The sequence below is a fragment of the Trichosurus vulpecula genome, chromosome 3 (genome assembly GCF_011100635.1).
Source record: "Trichosurus vulpecula isolate mTriVul1 chromosome 3, mTriVul1.pri, whole genome shotgun sequence".
NCBI classification, from domain to species: Eukaryota; Metazoa; Chordata; class Mammalia; order Diprotodontia; family Phalangeridae; genus Trichosurus; species Trichosurus vulpecula.
Genome location: NC_050575.1, coordinates 81,976,573 through 81,995,241, shown reverse-complemented (window position 1 = coordinate 81,995,241; position 18,669 = coordinate 81,976,573). Strand labels below are relative to the sequence as shown.

Genomic DNA, 18,669 nt, shown 5'->3' with positions numbered 1-18,669 from the left:
GTGTGGGTGATGGGGGGAGGGTATCTAACTTTCCTTTGGATTCCTGTGTCTGGGAATCTGAGGACCATACAGAGGTAGCAGGTCATCAGCTCTAACCTCCGTCATTATACACGTGAGGAAACTGAGGCTCAGAGAGGCAACAGCCAGTAAGTGTCTGAGGTGGATGGCAGCCCCTTCCCCAGTGGCTATGATATTGTATCCCTGTCAGGTTTAATAAAAGGGATTGAGAGAGCCAGGTGCTGCCGTCAGAACTAACTTATGATGTTCTAAAGAGGACTTTATGCAAGTACTTGGGAAAGCAATCATTTTGTATAAGTTACAGGGAGGGAATATCCTACTTTCCCCTCTAGGCACTTTCCTGTCTCTCCTGCCCCCCACCCCAGCCCACCCCTTCCTCCAATGTTCCCCTCTGTCTAGGAGCCACATCACCATGTTTGTATTCCTATTGTGAGAATCACTCAGGGATTAAAGCCAATAGAGTGAACTCCTCAGATTCATCTCAGCACCGGTATGAACTTCATCTGGGTCCCATTTGAGAAGAGCAGGTATATAAAAGTCTGACATAAATGGCCGAGATAAGATCTAGAGCTCACCTGGGGAGACTTACAAGTGTTTCATATTCAAAGCACATGTCTCTAATGCTAATCAGACACCAATAGCATTCAGTTCTTACATCTGGCACCGAGCTCTTGCTTTTTATGTTTCCTTTTTCTCCCCCAGAAGGTAATAAAATTCACAATTGTATCTCATAATCAATATAGCGTATCTTCAGGCACTTCTGCGCATTACGAGCTCCTAAGCCTCAGCCTGCTTCAGATAAGGGGAACGAACATATGCTGTTGCTTATTTTCCTTACCGGGACAATCAGCATTGAGGTCTTGCTATTGGGTGATTTTGAAGGCCAACTCCTTTTCTCTAACTAAGCAAAGCAGGGCATGGTGGGACGGGAGATTGGGATTCAAATTCATAGCTTCAGGAGGTGAAAAGTTGGGAGTAGTATGCTGAATTCCAGTGTGTATGTATGGCTCTTTGTCTAAAAGCCCCAAACTCTAATAATTAATAAGTAATAATGATAATGATAGCATTTATAAAGCACTTTAAGTTTGCAAAGCATTTACATGACTTATTTCATTTGATCCTCACAAGAACCCATCATCTCCATTTCACAGATGAGGAAACTGAGGCAGAGGAAAGTTAAAAGCCTTGCCCAAGGCTCCACAACTAATAAGTGCTCGAGGCAGTATTCAAACTTAGGTTTGGACACATCCAATACTCCATGCATTGTAGCATCTCACTACTTCTAACTGTGGATCTGGTGGAAGGCATGTTTCTTAGGAAGAAGTGCTGAAGTGTCTTTTCCCATTCTTTCTGTCAAACAATGGGTAGGAACCCACTTAAGAAGTCCTTGTGGAATTAGTTTTTGGTACTGTTGTTTTCAGACATGGTGGAAAGTCAGATCTTGGTCCCTACCCACAAAGGTAACCATGTTTGAATAAACAAACTATGCCTATAAGAAGAAAGCCATTTTAATGTTTATGTTAATGTCAAATTGTTATGAAAATCACTGCCAAGTATGTTGGGGCAGTGGGGATGGAGGAATTTAGAATTTGATGTGGCAGTAAGTGATTATCAGGAACTTTTAATAACAGTCTATCTAAATCTCACATTAGGGGAAATGTAGAGAGGGAGAATGTTGCCCAAACTAATGTTTGTTTCTTTAGCTCTGGAATCAAATTATGTTTTTCCTTTTTTTCACAGTATATCAGGCTTTAATTCCCTTTTTCTTCACATTTCTTCTTTGTATCTTAGGTTCACCTTAATTCTCTTAGAGGACTGATTGTTCTCCTCTATCCATTCCTTGAGAGGTAGTGTGACAGTGGATAGAGACTTGACCTTGAATCCAGGGAGACCTGGTCTCAATTCCCCACTCTGACACCTCCTGGCCATGTAACCCTGGGCAAGTTACTTAACCTCTCAGGGCTCTAGGCCCTGAAAACTTAAAAGTTGTCTAAAATGACAAGTTGCTAAGAAAGCATCAATGTTCTTTGGTTTCCTGAACCGGTTTCCTAAACCAATGAAATGTCAAATCTAGTTCCTATCCCTTTATTCTATTGTGTTCCTGGCACTGTTCTAGGCATACGAAGGCAAAAAATGAAATTGTCCTGCTGTAAAGTAATGGTGTCAAACTCAAATAGAAACGAAGACAGTAAATTATACAGAGGGATCCCTATGAGGCCTATTTGACACCTCTGCTCTAGGGGAGATTGTATCCTAACAGATGGGATGACAAGTCCATCTGCCTGAGAATCATTCCCCCAGTTGGTGGTGGTAGTGGTGGTCCTTCCTTATCAAAAAGAACTAATGACATCAGCAGGGTAATGTCTTGACTTGCAAGTGAATTGGATTTAAATGAGGCAGGGCTGTGCAAAGTCATCAGCCTCCTGACTTGCCTCCAGAGTCATTGGAGTCCAGTGGCAAGACACAAGTCAGGAAGACTGGCCATGGCCCCCATTCCCCCAATTAAGTGAGCTGAGAAAATCTAGCTCTTCCAGGTTATAGTGACCAAACCCCATTTGGACATGACATTAGTTCCCTAATTAATAAGTGCTTGAGGCAGCATTCAGACTTATGTTTGGATACATCCAATACTCTTATCTACTGTAGCTACTTAGCTACTTCTAATTGGAGATCTGATGGAAGGTGTGTTTCTTAGGAGGGATTGGTGAACTTCTAAGTGTGTTTTATCATTCTTTCTGCCAAACAATAGAAAGGAATCCACTCTGTACTTAAGATAGCCTTTTAATTTTTTTTTTGTTATTTTTATTTATTTTGCTGAATATTTCCCAACTACATTTTCATTTGATTCTTTCCACCCTTGGAAGTTTTGCAGGCAGCAGGTAGTCCAAGAGTTTGCCACTTCAAGTCCTGTTTATTTGGCACCTAATCACTAAATCTAGTGTGTGTGTGTGTGTGTGTGTGTACATATATATATATATATATATATATATATATATTAATTTATTTATTTTTAATTTTAATTTTCAACATTTGCTTTTATAAGATTTTGAGTTGTGAATTTTGCTCCCTCCCTCCCTTCCTCCCTTCCCAAGATGGCATGCAATTTGATATAGGTCCACATGTACAATCCGATTAAACATATTTCCATATTAGTCATGTTGTGAAAGAAGAATCAGAACAAAAAGGAAAAACGACAAGAAAGAAAGAAAAAAAAGGAGAAAATAGTATGCTTTGATCTGCATTTAGACTCCATAGTTCTTTCTCTGGATGTGGATAGCATTTTCTATCATGAGTTTTTTGTAATTGTCTTAGATCATTGCATTGCTAAGAAGAGCTAAGTCTATTAAAGTTGATCATTATACAAAGTTGCTGTTACTATGTACAATATTCCCCTGGTTCTGCTCACTTCACTCAGCATCAGTTCATATAAGTCTTTCCAGGTTTTTCTGATGTCTACCCGCTCATCATTTCTTATGGAACAATAGTATTCCATTACATTCATATACCACAATTTGTTCAGCCATTCCCTAATTGATGGGAATTCCCTCAATTTCCAATTCTTGGCCACCACAAAAAGAACTGCTATAAATATTTTTGTTCATGTAGGTCCTTCTTCCTTTTTTATGATTTCTTTGAGATATAGACCTAGTAGTGGTATTGCCAGATCAAAGGGTATGCAGTTTTATAGCCCTTTGGGCATAGTTCCAAATTGCTTTCCAGAATGGCTGGATCAGTTCACAACTCTACTAACAATGCATTGGTGTTCCAATTTTCCCACATGTTCTCTAACATTTATCATTTTCCTGTTTTGTCATGTTAGCCAATCTGATAGGTATGATGTGGTACCTCAGTGTTGTTTTAATTTCTATTTCTCTAATCAGTAATGATTTACAGGATTTTTTTCTGTTTAAGTTTTTTTTATTTAATATTTAATATTTTAGTTTTCAACATTGATTTCCACAAGATTTTGTGTTAGAAATTTTCTCCCCGTTTCTACTCTCCCCCCCATTCCAAGATGGCATATATTCTGATTGTCCAGTCAACCCCCCCGCCGTCTTTCACCCCACTCCCCCATCATCCCCTTTCACCTTACTTTCTTGTAGGGCAGGATAGATTTCTATGCCCCATTCCCTATATATCTTGTTTCCCAGCTGCATGCAAAAAAATGACTTTTTAAAATTTTTTTTAGCATCTGCTTTTTAAAACTTTGAGTTCCAAATTCTCTCCGATTCACAGGATTTTTATATGACTACAGATAGCTTTAATTTCTTCATCTGAAAACTACCTTTTCATATCCTTTGACCATTTATAAGACAGTCTTTTTAGAATCAGTTTGTGGTACTACGGTCCAATATGGTAGAAAGTCAGATTTTGGTCTCTACCTGCATCTAGATATCCACAAAAGTATTCATATTTTGAGTTAAACTGTGTCTATAAGAAGAAAATAATTTTTAATATTTGTTATGAAAATCACTATCAGCTATCTTGGGGCAGTAAAGATACAGTAAGGCCAAAGTAATTTAGAATTTCATGTAACAGTAACTATTAGGACCATTTAATAACAGTCTATCCCAATCTCACATTGGGGAAGGGGAAAGGGAAGATGCTACTCAAACCAGATAGCAAACCCCCTCCATCTTAAAAAAATTTTCATCAGCTCATTAAAAATATTAATTAAGCATCTGCTCTGGGCAAAGCCCTGGAATAAACATATGAGGGATAGCCCAGCAATATTAACAGACCCTTCTTTGTAGTAATTATGAAATCCTTTTCTAGTCCTCTGATGATATGATGATCATAAACCCGAACTGTCTGCTTTGGTTCACTGGCCCCAATCCTGGTTGATTTCATTTCTTCATGTATAATGCAACATGTTTGGCCCAGAAACCTTGAAATTAATAAATATCTCTAGGTGGCTGAAAAGGCCTATATTCCAAGAAAGTATTGATGTAGCTTACCTTTGCTCTTCTCGGATAGTGTTTTATTTATAAATGGCAAGTTAACCTGAACCACCTGGCTTCTAACCTTTTGTCCAGCTTAAAAAATGAGCGAGTTTGTTTTTGGAACCATATATTTAGTGAGCTCTGTCCCTCCCCCTCAGCCTTCCGCCATAAGTCTTGGGTTTGGCCAATAATCTGTGTGACTCTCCACAAAGCTTCCTACAAGGGCATGTAAATAACAGCTCCTCCTTTGTCTCCCACAGCAATAATATATCCAGAAAACTTATTTCCAACAGGCTCCTTAAGTGAAACGTCCCTCACATAAATCCATGCTGGATGCCTCTGATCAAATTATAATTTTCAAAGTATTCCATCACTGAATCCAGCTAAATTGTTTCTAATATTTTCCCATGACCAGGCGGCTTCAGAAATCTTGATTGTATTAAAAAAGCGTTTTCCCAAATGCCTTATTAAATTAAGATCTGCACAAGTGCACACCATTTATCACCAAGAGGTCTTTGCCCATTTGGAGAAAAATCAAGTCAATGTGTATCTTCCCCCACCCCAACCCCCATGTATCCATTTGGACCTTTGTTTTCAGATGTTCAGCAATCGAGATTATTTGCTATTGTTACAAGTGATATCTCCCTGTGGCCTCATAAATCAGAGTTGTTGATATTTATTGCCTGGTTGGTGTTTTAGAATTCTATCCTTTCTTCTTCCTCTTAAAACTTTGCCTTTTTTTTAAGAGCCTTGGATGAAGCAGCACAGAATAGTAGAAGGAGGACTTGGCCCAAGGGCCAAGAGAAGGGGCCCTAAAGGTCAAGTTTAAAGGCCCATTACTAGATAGGTGTGTGACTGTCCACAAGTCACTTGAGCCCTCCAAGGCTCATTTTCTTCATCCACAAAATATGGAAGTTGTACCAGATAAGCTCTGAGATGCCTTCCAGATAAGACATTCTTGCATTATATCTTATAAGAATGCATTGTCTTTCCTTCAAGCAGGTTGCTCATTTAAGACAATAATTTCCTTGTGTAAAAGAAAATGCCCAGTATTTAAAGGAATGCCATTTATTAAATATTATTGGGGGCAAGGAGTATTTTCAGGAGCTTGTCTCTCCTCAATAACTTTATTTCCTCACTTGATCCATATTCCATTTCAGGTAAATACTGCAATCTTTTTAAACACTGGTCCTGCAGTTACCTGACTGGCTGGGTTAGTCTAGAGTAGCAATTTTCAAAGTAGAGTCTGGGGACCCTTAGGGGTCTCCAAGACCTTTTCAGGGAGTCTGCAAAGTCGAAAATATTTTTATAATAATACTAAGCCAATTAAATTTCTAATACAGTCAATGTCAACAGATCTGACCTGTATAAAAGCTCTTTGGAGGGTCCTCAATAACTTTTAAGAGTATAAAGGGGTCCTGGGACCAAAAGGCTTGAGAACCGCTGGTCTAGAGATTTCTATCATCTCCTTATGATTTCTTCCCTCTGACCACCCAGAGAATAAGGCCAGACTTGGTTCTGTAATGGTGGGGGCAGGGAGCGTGGGCACTTCTCACTAGCACATGTGATGCAGAAAGTTTGCATAGAAAGTGTTAGGCTAAGCAAAACCACATGCTGCCTTTCGGTCTGGATGTGTTCTCCCAAAATAAAGTGAGAGAAAGGAGGAAACCAAAACAGCCTATCATAAATCATCATTTGTCCAGGGGGAAAGGTCTCTGACTAGGTAATGCTTTTTTTAATCCTGTTCCTAAAAAAAGAAGTTCATTGGCTGAGCATGGCCAAAGAGCCTTTTGTGTCTTCTTTCATCATCTGAAAGCTGCCTCTCTCCCACGTGGCTCTGTCAGATGTGGACTGAGCACCCACAGCTGAGCTAGAGCAGGAACAAATGTAGATAGCCTCTTGTCTCGGCCCACAGGCTCCATTCAAGCAATCAGCCATGAGATCATTTGTGGGAGTAGCATCAGACTTCTGTTTAGGAGATGAGGATTGTAGTTTCAACAGATGAGGACTGAGGAAATGGGCTTCCCAGATGAGGAAACTGCCTGTACTAGGACAGACTAGCATCTTCTCTGCCAATCAGTTCTGGAGAGTTGCTGGAGCAGTGCTATCAAATTCAAGGGGCCTGGCCATAGAAAATCCCTGGGGGCCACATATTGATTTAGAAACACAAATGCCAACATTCTATTTGTCCTATTGTATTTTATTAAACATCTCCCAATTACATTTTAATCTGGTTCAGGCAGTACTTGGGAGTAGGCCTGAGTGTTTGATGCCTCTGGCCTAGAGCACTGAAAGGTTAAGAGGTGTTACTTGCTTAGGTGTTGTCAATATGCACCAGAGATGGGACAAAAATCCAGGTTTTCGGCATCTTAAGATGGCTGTCTTTCCACTCTGTCCTGTTGTTTCTACTAGCTCTTTTACTTTGGGAACATTATTTAATCTCTCCTAGCCTCAATTCTCATCTATAAAATGGGAATGATGTGTTGACTTCATAGCAATATTAAAAAAGGAAGGGAATGAAAAGCATTTCATAAGTGCTTCTAATATGCCAGGCCTACTAAGTGCCGGGGGTACAAATGCAAGACCTCTACCCTCAAGGGGTTTAAATTCTCATTGTGGGACACAGCACATAAAGGAGAGTAGTGACAAGGGAAGGATGCTTTGGTCTAGAAAGAGGTACCCATAGGGAATCAATTGACACTCCACAAACAATGTTAATGTTTGCTTCATTACTAGTCTCAAAGCAATAAGTGGAAAGGAAGCACAAGGTATACCAAAAAGCCTGTTGTGTTGAAACCTGGTGAGAAGTTTGGGGCTGGCCAGGTAAAGTGGGCTCTCACCTATCAAGACAGCATGGTCCCCAAAGTGAAAATTTCAATGGTAGCCGCAGAGTACTATGATGGGATAATGATCAGGGTGGAGAATGGTCAGATCTGATGCCAGCTAACTAGAATAAGCTATATTAATGTTATGAGGAATAAATAAGAAAGTAAATTTGAAGCAAGTAATTTTGTAAATTGTAAACTATGTAACTACATAAAAAACGAAATATGTTGTTATCATTATTAGTGGTATTTTCTTCCAAGACTTTCAGATACTTGCCTCATCCATTGATCCTCTCCTGGGTGCATTCACTGTGAATGTGTGTATATCTTTATCTGTCTCCATCTGGGTATTTGTGTGTGGGTTTGAGTTGTGTGTGTGGCCATTGGAGGGTAGAGGTTCACCAGGTACATTGCAAATTTCTATCCTGAATACATAGCACCACTTTGTTACTGCCCAAGTTTTCTCTAGACCAAGTCAGCCAGTTAGTCAACCGGCATTCATTAAGTGCTTATTATGTTCAGACAAGCAAAAAGAAAGATAGGCCCTGCCCTCAAAGAGCTTACTTCCCACTTGGGGAAGAAACATAAAAGGAAGCTGAAAGCAGGGAGGGGAGGTACCTGTGAAGGGCTATGGAATGGTAGAGAAAGCCTGGAAAGTCAGGAGCACAGCCTGGAGAGGAAGATAGACAGGGGTGGATGAATGCCCTTCTTAAAAGGAAGAGGAGCCATCCGGTCAGAGAGAGAGGCCACGGAGGCACTTCTAAGAGACAGTTTTCTGGAGTGTAGAGTCCAGAATCTGGCCCGGTGGAGAATGAAGAGAGCTGTGAAGCAGATTAGTTGTGTCTTCAAGCTCTTCTGATCATTGTCCTTTTATTACTTCCCAAGCACCCAATGTCCTTATGCTGTCCTCTGGGTACCCTGGGCCCTAAAGTGAACTGTGCATCCAGCCCTGCCCTTATCAACATTGTTCCGTGCCCAGACCTGCTCAGACCCAATTTCCCTGAACACAGTTTATTTGTTGAAAAGCTCGTTTTCTCAGGTCCCTAATCTCCTTTAGGTATACTGATAAACTAATCTTCGTTAAGGGCTCAGTGGGGGCTTCAGAGTTTGTGTATTACCCCTGCTTGCCTCCTGGAGTCAATGCCTTCTCCTCAGGCACTTTTTAGCTATGTGATCTTGGGCAAGTCACTTAAAAAAAAATCTGTGTCTGCCTCAGTTTCCCAACCTATAAAATGGAGATCATACTAGTACCTATTTCCCAAGGTTTCTGTGAAGGTGAAATGAGATTATATTTTATAAAGCGCCTGGAACACAGTCGGTGCTTTCTAACCACCCGTTTCTTTCCTTTCTTCCTTCCCTTCAAAGGAGTGCTTCTAGCTCAGGACTCCATGTTGGGGGCTTCTGGGTTTTGCTTCCCAAAGGGTGAATAGAAGGCACACTAGATTAGGAATTGGAAAGTCTCTCTTCAGACTAGGCTAAAGGATGAATCTAGGGTTGAGCCCCCTATATATCATGACCTTGGGACTTTCTTCCCAAATCCTATGGCCAGATGGGATGCTGAGGACTCATTAGCTCTACCCCTCCCCCAACTCTTCAAAGCGAAGAATGTTGAGTTCACCCTGTGCTCCTTAAGAGCACTAGGCAGATTTATTAAAAGTCTATAGGTAAGGAGACTATAAAAATTTTCAGCAGCCCATTCCAGCGTTCTGTCTATGTAAAAATCAAGTTCTTCCTTATGTCCAACCATAATCTCTCCTACATCAGTTTAAACCAGTTTTCTTTTTTCTATGTCACTGTGAGGGACTCTCCAGACTTAGCCTGTTGGTTGTCCTGGGTGGTTCAGTCAGCTAAGATGTCACTTGTGGCCCTTCTACGGTCTCTACTCTTTTCCTGCAAACGGCTAAATAATGAGGGGCTTTGTAAAATACAGACATAGGCAGGAAGAGGGGACTTAAAGACAACTAACAGCTCAAAAAAAAGAGACAGGTGGTCCAGTGGACAGAGCACTGAGCTTGAAGCCAGAAAGACCTGAGTTCAAATGTGGCCTCAGACACTTACAGGCTGTGTGACCCTGGGCAAGTCACTTAAACCTCTGCTTGCTGGAGAAGGAAATGACTAAACACTCCAGTATTTTTGCCAAGAAAACCCCATGGACAATATTGGCATGCTGTGGTCTACAGGGTCACAAAGAGTCAGACACAACTGAACAACAACAAAACAGCTCCAAAAGGTAGCATACTCTTCCTTTTGTTTATTATATTTATAACTGACCTCTCTGGAGACACAGAGAGAGAAACAGAGAGAGAATCAGGGAGACAGAGAAAGAAGTGGGGTGAGAGGAGACAAAAAACGGATCCTAAGCCTATCTGATCAAGCTTCTTTTGCCATTTTTTCCCTCTTCCGAAGCATTTTCCCTCATTTTCTTTCAAACCAGACCAATCAGTGAAGGAAAAAAGGCTCCCTCAAGATTAGCTCAGCCAATGAATCAATATGCAGTTAATAAGCCCCTACTGAGTGCAAGGCACTGTGCTAAACACTGAGGATGCAAAGATAAAAATGAAATTATCCTTGCCCTCAAGGAACTTACATTATGTATAGGGAGACAACATGTACCTCTAACACTATTTGCCTCAGTTTCGTCATCTGTAAAATGAGCTGGAGATGGAAATGACAAACCACTCCAGTATCTTTGCCAAGAAAACCCCAAATGGGGACACAGAGAGTTGGACATGACTGAAAACTAAGGGTAAGGGATAAACATATGAAAAATAAATATATAAGTACGAGGTAATTTGGGGGATACGCCACTAGTACTTGGAAGGTGGAGAGGACTAGGGAGGCCTTATTTTTAGATGCATCACGTGAGCTGAGCTTTGAAGAAAACTAGGTTTTAAGAAGTAGAAGTGAAGAGGGTATATTCCCAACATGGGGGACAGCTTGTTCAAAGGCACGGAGAGAAGAGACCTCACGTATGAGAAACAGCAAGAAAGCCAATTGGGCTCAGTCATCGAGTGTGTGAGGGGAGCTGGAAAGATAGCTTGGGAGCAGGTTAGGATGGGCTTCACATTCCAAAGAGAGGAGTTTTCATTTGATCCTCGAGGAAACAGGCACTAAAATTCACTGAGGATAGGAGAGGGATGGTGAGACCTGGGGCTTAGAGAAATCCCTTTGACAGTTAAATGGAACTTGAATTAGAGAAGATGACAACTTCAAGCAAGGGGGTTCATTAGGAGCTTATGAGTGGTTCAGACAAGAGGTAACAGGAGCCTCTACTAGGGGGAGCCCTAGAGCAGAGAAAAGGTTTCAGCTATGAGAAATATTGTGAAGGCAAACTTGGCAAGCAACTGGGTATAAGTTAAGAATGACTCCAAGGTTGGGGAACTGGTGGCATACTCAACAAAAATAGGACATTTAGAAAATGGGTAGGCTTTGGGGGGGGGGGGGAGGAAGATAATCAATCCATTGTGATTTGCCTCATAGCCTGAGATGAAATCAGTAGAAGACAAAAACTCACCTAAAGATTCACCCAATAGGAGGTAAGATCCTTGGGGGCAGTTTTATTTTTGTCTTTTTACATCCAGTGCATATTTCAGGATATGTTGTTGTTGAGTCATTTTCAGTCATACCCAACTCTTTGTGACCCTATTTGGGGTTTTCTTAGCAAAGATACTGGAGTGGTTTGCAATTTCCTTCTCCAGCTCGTTTTACAGATGAGGAAACCGAGGCCAACAGGGTTAAGTGACTTGCCCAGTGTCACACAGCTAGTAAATGTCTGAGGTCAAATTAGAACTCATGTCTTCCTGATTCCAAGCCTGGTACTCTATCCACTGCACCACCTAGCTCCCACTATTAGCTGTGTAACCTTGGGCAAAACAGTTAACTTCTGTAGGTCTCAATTTTCATATGTGTAAAGTGAGGGACTTGAGCTTTTGACAATCACTAAAAACCATACTATCCAGCCTCATTCTTCATTGGTCCCCTTTCAGAACTCTGTGCTCCCCCCTGCTCCTCACACCGAGCATTCTGTCCTGTCTTAGCCTACCTCTGCCCTGGCCATCTCCCAAGCCCAGAATGCTCTCCCCTCTTACCTCTGCCTCAGACAAGTCCTCACTTCCTTCCAGGTCAAACTCAAGCACAGTGACTTCTTTGATCTGCCCCAACTGCTAATGCCTCCCTTTACTAACTTCCTTGCATTTAATGCCCTTGTACACATTTTGCTTTTATTCTGCATATATATACATATGCATTTGTTGTCTGCCCTGCTAGAACATAAAGCTCCCTGGGAACAGGGTTTGTTTTCCTTCGTCTGTACTTGAATGTCCATCTTCTAGCACAGTGCCTGGCATATAATAGGTGCTTAATAAATGCTTGCTGATTAAATGATTGATACTAAATGCCATTTGCTTCCCACTCTACCACACCGTGTTCCCAGAGACCCAGGCTCCTTCCCCAGACATCACTTAAGACAGATTCTTGGCCCAGACACTTCAGGCTTCATTCAATGGAGACCACCAGCACTAGACAGTCAGTTTAAATCCATTGCCAAATTGTCTCTCACAATTTAAACAAATGATATTCTGCCTGCAGGCACTATAGTCAGTTGGGGTACAGGCTGGGTGGAGTTTGGGGAACTCATGGGTGGTTTTAATATGCATATGTGTGTGTGTTTTCCCATTTGTATGTGACTGCACATATCCTGTGACGCACATAGATCCCTTTTTCTGACTAACCCCACCTGGCTTTGATTATTCGTTAGTCATGAAATTGTAGAATTCTTAGAGGTCTCCTAGTCTAACCATCTTCTTTCACAAATGTGGAAACTGAGGCCCAGAGGGAGGCAATTATTTGCCCAAGATTACACAGCCAGTTAGTGGCGAAACCAAACTAGCAGTCAGTCGGTGATTAAGCATTTATTAAGTGCCTACTGTATGCCCAGGCACTGTGCTAAGTTCTGGGGATACAACAAAAGGCAAAAACAGTCTCTATTCTCAAGGAGTTCACAGTTGAATGGGGAAAACAACATAAAAATGACTATGTACAAAAGCTACGTATGTATGTACATACACACATACATATATACATATATATACATGTAGATATACGTGTGTGTGATTACAAATAATCAACAAAGAGAAAGAACAAGCATTAAGGAGAATTAGGAAAGGTTTCTTGTAGAAGATGAAATTTTAGCTGAGACTTGAAGGAAGCCAGGAGAGCCAGGAGGTGGAGATGAGGAGCAGAGCATTCCAGGGATGGGGCATGGCCATTGAACATGCCAGAAGTCGGGAGATAGAGTGTCTTATGTGAGAAAGCACCAGGAGACAGTGTCACTGGATCTCAGAGTACACAGGGAACGGGGGGAAAGCAAGGTGTAAGAAGATTGGAGGGGCTGGGTGTGAAGGATTTGGAATGCCAAAAAGAGAGTATTATATCTGACCCTAAAAGTGATAGGGAACCACTGAAGCTTACTGGATGGGGGAATGGCGTGACTTGGCACCCAGCAGGTCCCCTGATTTCTGTTAGTTTTTCCCCATGCCTAGTACTGATAAAGTAATTAGACTTCCCCAAAGCAAAGAGACAATTAAAATTCTAAGAGAAAATGTACCTCCATTATCAAAAATTGAAGAGAGTGAGTGGAATATGCAAACCAAAGGCCTACAATTAATGGAAAAATTCTAAATTACTTTAAAGAAATGATAAGTGAAAATTCAGGAAAGGAAGAAATGATCCCAAAGCCATCCCAACTTTATCATGAGAACATTTTCATGATGGACCGAGCTCATTTCATTTTTTGACAGAGTAATGATGCTAAAAGGCTGCTGTTGATATTGTTTGCACAGATTTTAGCCAAGCACCTAATAAAGTCGCTTATGCTGCCCTCATGGAAGAGAGAGTGAGACATGGCCTGAGAAGTGAATTTGACAATAACAGTAAAATTAATGCGGACTCAGAGCTAGCTGGATATCTAGCCCCAAAGATCTTAACATTAACTGTGAAGGAGGATTTGCCTTGCTCTTGTGTGGGGTAATATTTTAACTTCTTGATCCGGATAGAGAAATAGAAGGCATGCTTATCAAATTTGCAACTAACAGAAAATGGGGAAGAATAGCTAACATTTGGAATAACAGCATCAGGACCTAAAATTCTCTCTACGAGCTGGAAGTAGGGCCAAATCTAATAAGCTGAATTTTCATATAGATAAGTGTAAATTCTTATATTTTGGCTCAAAAAAAATCAACTTCAAAAGTACGATATTGAGTAGATGAGACTAAATAATGGTTCTTCTGGAAGAGAGCTGTGGATTTTATTTAGAAGGAAGAAAAAAGCTAGTGTTTATTAAGTACCTACTGTGTCTAAGCACTTTATAAATATTTCCTTATTTGATTCTTATAACCCTGGGAAGTAGGTTCATTACTATCCCCATTTTACAACTGGAGAAACTGAAGCAGATAGAGGTTAAGTGACTTGCCCAGGGACACACACCTAGTAAACGTCTGATCCCAATTTGAACTCAGGTCTTCCTGACTCAAGGCCCAACACTCTATCCACTGGGCCACCTAGCCGTCCAAGATTTCGCACCCCATTTGTCAGTAACGTGATTCAGCACTCAAAATATAGAGTCCAAAACTAGAGACTGCCCTGGTCAGTCCACGCTCCTTGGTGGCTGCATGATATAGTGGATGGAGCAATGGGGTTGGAGTCAGAAATGCATGAGTTCGAATCCTGTCTCAGGTGCTTACTTGCTACCTGTGTGACCCTGGGCAACTTATTTGGATCTGGGTCAGTCTTTTCATCTGTAGAGCGGAAATAATGCTAGTGTCTCTATCACAATGGTATTGTGATCATTAACTGAGATGATGTATGTCAAGTGCTTTGCAAACCTTAATGCACTATATAAATGTCTGTTATGACTACTACTGACCTGCCACCACTAGCACCACCACCGTCATTATTGCTGCTGTCTACTACTACTACTACTACTGTCCCTGTTGGACCCCAAATTTTAGGAAAGACGTTCTTAAAGTAGAGGGCTTCAAGAAGAAGATGACCAAGTAGTGTGGAGCATTGAGATCATGCCACATGAGGTTCAATGGAAGGAACCCAGCATGCTTTACCTGGGCAAGAGAAGACTAAGTGGGGAACTGCTCAGTGTCTTCGAAGTGTTTGGAGAGCTGCCATATGGAAGAGAAATTAGTCTTGTTTTGCTTGGCCCCACAGGGATGAATGAGGAGCAATAGCTGGAACTTGCAGAAAGGCAGACTTAGGTTTGATGGTCAGGAGAGAAGTCCTAACCATTGCACTGTCCAATTGGACTCAAGAGAGTTGTTTCCCTGAAAGATCTTCCAGTACAGACTAGATGACCACTTCAGTCGGTCAATAAGCATTTACGTGTCTACTTTGTGCAAGGCACTGTGCCAGGGATACAAAGAAAGGCAAAAGACAATCTCTGCTCTAAAGAAATCAGTCTAATTCGGGGGGCGGGGGGGGAAACATGCAAATAGCAATGTATATACCAGATAAATTGGAGATAATCAATTAGCATTAAGGGGGATCAACAGAGGCTTCCCACAGAAGGCAGGATTTCAGCTTGAACGTGAAAGCCAAAAGGCAAAGATAAGAAGGGAGAGCATCCTAGGCATGGAGGAAAGCCAGGGACAATGTCCAGAGTGCAGAGAAAGGACTATCTTGTTCAAGGAATAGCAAGGAAGCCAGAGTTACTGAGTACGAAGTAGAGAATATATTGTGAGGAGTAAGGTTTAAGAAGACTGGAAAGGTAAGGGAAGCCAGGTTATGAAAATCTGAACTCCAAACAGGGAATATGTTAGATATAGTAGAGAGTGGATTTTTATCCAGGTATATATTTCATTAGGTCCCTTGGGCCTCAAAAAAATTCTGTAACTCTAATAAGATTTTTGGTATCTACTGTAGGAGGTAGGAGGAGGTAACTCTTTTGGTAGTGGGGAGGTTTAATGGTAAGGTAGAAATGACAATAGCAAAGAGCATCAATGAAAACTATAATATAATATAATTATATAATATAATATAAACTATAGAGAAGAAAGCAGAAGGAAGTTCTGAAGGGGACACAGACAAGCTGGGAGATTTTATTACTGTCTTGTTAAATTTAATATGCTCTTAAAACTCCACATAATTTCCTCTTTTTTCATTTAATATTAAAATGTCCCTATCTGTTTATTTTTGAAGTTTGTAATACAAAAAGAAAATAAAGACAAGGAACTAGACCTGTGATTTCATTGCTATGGCAGAGTCCCAGGTGAGGAAATTCACTCCACCAATGCAGGTATATACCTTCTCAGGTCACAATGCCAGTGTGTGACCCCAGAACCCAGGTCATTCTGAAACAGATGCCAGCTCTATGTTTATTAGACCATGCTGCCTTTTAAGGAATGAGTAGAAATGAACAAGTGTTTGAAGAGAACCTAGATATAAAGGTAACAGAACCCACTGTCTTCTCCTACCTTATATTCAGGCTGTTTGCTGGAGATTAATCATCATTTTTTTTACTTAGGTTTCTGTGTTCTTAATTTGGCTTTTATGGTTTTTCTTTGTTTCTGTAAGAGGCTGGGCATGATGCCCAAAAGACCTGTCTCTCTTCTTATCCTTCCCATCTTGCACTTACTTTGTCTGTCCAAAGATGTTCAGGAAGATAGGAAGCGGTGAGTGCCTTCTCCTGTACAAATAACGTCCAGGATATCTTTGCTGAGTTTTGCTTCCTTTTACCAAGACATTTTTGCAGTCTCCTGTATTCCTGTGAGCATTTGTAAATGCATTGTTCAGAAAGCTTGGGAAGGTATATAAATTGCTTGGTGATTTTGCTTCCTCTTTTAAACTCAAATTGAATTTTGACAGTAACCTGAAAACAACAAAAAATGCAGCTTTTTGCATAGAATATAGAATTCCCTTGCCTATACCACATTTGTCAGTTGAATAGATAACTTGGATATGGTGAGGGAAATACTTTCAGGAGAAAACATAGCAATTGAGTATTCTAGGGTAGTTATTTTAAAAGGTTCAGAGGGGACAGGTAATAGTTATGCTATAGGTTATGAAGGCTTAGTAAAATAAAAATATATGCTGTAACAAGAAGATGGTTCATAGGACTGAGAACAGGGAAAATCTGGGTTTGAATCCTGCCTGTCTCTTAAGCTGTGTGATCCTTGGCCAAGTCTTTTGACTTCTCTCAGCCTCAGTTTCCCTGTCCATACAGTAGGTATATTAATAGAACTTATATGATAAAGGTATTATAAGGATCATGTGAGAGTGCATAAGAAAATAGGTTTTGCTCACTTTAGAACATAATTTCAGTTCTCATTGTACAAAATTTTTCTTCTTCTTTATTATTCTTCACCTCAGGCAATGATCTTCTGGGATAAAAGTTCCAGAGTAGGTATCCTTTTGCATTGATAGGATTTCCTCATCCAGACTTCCTTAAACCAATGATATCACAATCTACTCCAAAAAATTATTATAATTGTTAACTCACCACCTGGAATTTAGCGAGAAATCTAGGACTTAATTAAATTCCACATAAAATGTACTTAACCCATTAAATATACTACTTTCTTTTAGGGGTAAAAGGTTGTTACTACTTCAAGGGTGTCACCGACTACCTTTGTGACTTGAGTCTATCATTTAATCTTTCAGTCTGCCGATTTTCACATCTTTGAAATGGGCTTAATAATACCTTTTATCATAGAGAATAAAATTGGGAAGATCAAATAAGAGAATGGCTGTGGAAGTGTTTTGAAAAATCTAATGTGAAGGGGCAGCGTTGGCCATGTCATTCACTGTCAGAATGGTTGTTTGGTAGGAAGCATGGAAGAGTAGAACAAGTAAGATGTTCTTCCTTCTTGGAGTGGAAGTTTGTACAAGTGTTAGAGCTCATATGAAGAAATCTACCTATTTCTATGTAGCTGTGCCTTTCTGTAACTAGCTCCAATTTAGAGAACCATGGAGAATGATGGTAGAATGGAATGTTAGAGGTGGAATATATGGCTTAGTGGATGGAATTCCATGCTTGGAGTTAGGAAGACCTGGCATTAAATCCTAGGTGGTGCTTAGAGCACTGGTCCTGGAGTCATCTTCCTGAGTTCAAGTCTGGCCTCAGATACTTACTAGCTGTGTGACCCTGAGCAAGTCACGTCACCTGTTTGCCTCAGTTTCCTCATCTGTAAAATGAGCTGGAGAAGGAAACATCAAACTGCTCCGGTGTCTCTGCCAAGAAAACCCCAAATGGGGTCACGAAGAGTAAGACACGACTGAAAGGACTCAACCATAACAACTGACACTAACCATGTGACCACTAGTAAATGACTTAACCTTTCTAAGCTTCACTGGCCTTCTTCAGTGGGAATGATAAAAAGGTAGTGCTCATCTCCCAGGATGGTTGTGATATTCAGATGAGATCCTGTGTGCAAAGCGTTGTGTAAACCTAAAAGCACTCTTGCTATTATGTAGTTCATTGTAGAGATGAGGGAACTGAAGTACAGAGGGGGCACAGACTTACCCAGTTCTCCTTTGTGTCCTGTGCTGCAGACAAAGAGGCCTAGTCCTCATTCCCGCAAGATCACACTTCAGCCAGGAGGCAAGGCTAGAAAGGACTAGAACTCAGGTTTCTTGATTCTCAAGCCCGTGCTATCTCAGGGCCGCTAAAGGTTAATTACAGTGTGAAAACATTTTGAAATAAGTTGATATTAATGCAAATGTCAGGTTACATCTGGCTCAAGTTAAGCAGATTAAACGACTCCCTGTCCAAATTGGAATTAGTCCTTAGGACTTGATAGCAAAGTTCACAAAGCTTCACAAACTTGGCTTCTGACCTTTGGCCCCTAAAGATCAGCAATGAGTAAAGTTGTTAACAG

At 40.8% G+C, this 18,669-nt stretch overlaps 1 protein-coding gene across 1 annotated transcript in view; it reads left to right on the top strand.

The window, feature by feature from the left end:
- The window catches only part of SLIT3 (slit guidance ligand 3), a 792,609-nt gene that overhangs the window by 426,950 nt on the left and 346,990 nt on the right, over positions 1-18,669 (top strand). The window lies entirely within an intron of this gene.